The sequence below is a fragment of the Oryx dammah genome, unplaced genomic scaffold (assembly GCF_014754425.2).
Source record: "Oryx dammah isolate SB20612 unplaced genomic scaffold, SCBI_Odam_1.1 HiC_scaffold_10, whole genome shotgun sequence".
Taxonomy (NCBI): domain Eukaryota; kingdom Metazoa; phylum Chordata; class Mammalia; order Artiodactyla; family Bovidae; genus Oryx; species Oryx dammah.
The window spans coordinates 20840773-20842281 of record NW_024070194.1 but is presented as its reverse complement, the minus strand read 5'-3'; the positions used below and the strand labels follow the sequence as shown (position 1 = coordinate 20842281).

General features: G+C 54.7%; 1 long non-coding RNA gene across 1 annotated transcript; it reads left to right on the top strand.

Annotated features, from left to right (window-relative positions):
- On the top strand, nucleotides 1-824 carry LOC120868720. Its single transcript, XR_005722291.1, has 2 exons — nucleotides 1-73; nucleotides 651-824. It is a non-coding gene; the product is annotated as an uncharacterized LOC120868720 (long non-coding RNA).
- The last annotated feature ends 685 nt before the right edge of the window (nucleotides 825-1509 follow it).

Genomic DNA, 1509 nt, shown 5'->3' with positions numbered 1-1509 from the left:
GGTGAACTTTGGGAAGCCCAGCAGGGACAGTGAGGAGCACAGATGAGAAAACAGCTGCGATGCTCACCTGCTGGTGAGGACTGGGCTTGGGGCCTCGGGCTGAGAGATGATAAGCTCCGCACCCCCCATACACACACAGGGGCCCGTGGAGAAACAGAAGTAAGCGTGCCTTCTCTTCTTTCTCTAGTAGCAGACTGAGCCCTGGTCTTGGTCATAGACCCAGTCCTGACGCTTACCACACATCCAGATGGCACTTGATTCTGCTCCCTGACTGAGCCTGGAACAGTCAGCCTGAGCTTTGACTCCAGTAGTTGATTGAGCCCTGACACTGGTCACAGAATCTGACCTGCATCTCAGTCTGATCCCTGATCCTGGTCATACACTGAGCCCTGAACCCTGGCTCCTTGGGGCCCTGATCAGCCTTTTTACATCAGTCATTGTTGCTAAGGTGAGGGCGTGGGAGAAAGAGGGGATGAGGGGGGACAGTGCCAGGTGCCAGAGAAAGACCCCAAACCACAGGTGCCAGGCCCTCCCCGAGCCTCTGAGCTCACAGGGTTTGTGGGGAGGCACTCCCGCAACCATGCCTGGTGAACGCAGGAGCCGGTAAGGGCCCCGGGGTGTCCATGCCTCACACTGGGGTCTCCTTCCAGATTGAATCCTGACTGGATCTCTGTACAGCCTCCCTCTGGGACAGTCGGTGCTGCCACCATCCATCAGGAGGGACAACTGAGTCCAGTCAAGCACGCTCTCAGATACTCCTCCTCACTATCAGGACACCCTGTGCTCATCACCCTCCACCCCAGCAATAAAAAGCCATATCTGCACCTCCTGTGTGGTCTCTTGCATTCCTTCCATTGGGATTTCAGGGATGGTGAGATATGAGTAATCAGGGCAGCGGAGAACTGGATCTGAATTTGGAAGGAACTTTTGGGATTATCTAGCTGCAACTTATTGTCTTAAAAATGGGAACACTGAGGCCCAGGATGGGCAAGAGAGTGACCAGAGGTCACACAGAGACAGCCTCACTATAATTCTGCTAACTTCTGCTAACACTCTTCTGATGGAGAGTTGTCTTGGCCAGCACACCTAACCTCATGACTTCCTGAGGGCACCCTTCTACCAGGAGACCCTGCTCTTGTCCCCATTGGAGAGATTATGAAACAGGCTCCAAGAGGATAAGTGACTCATCGAGGTTACAGCACAGCAAATGGCAGGATTAGGATTTAAACCCATGGCTATGGGATCCCTTTCTCAAAAAGTGACATCCTGGCTCCCATACTCAGCCAGTTCTCCCCAGTCCCTGCAGGTCCTGCTGTCCTGGCCTTGGTCTCTTCAGCCCAGGACTGATGGGGTTCCTCTTGTGGCCCTTCTATCTCCTCAACGTGCAAGCCCTCAGTTTCCCCCTTTGCCTGGGAGTGGGGAGCAGAGACCCCTTACTCACAGCTGTGTCCCCTCTGCAGAGGACTGACCGAGGCTATCACCTCAGGGTCCCTGGCCCTCTTCTTCCCT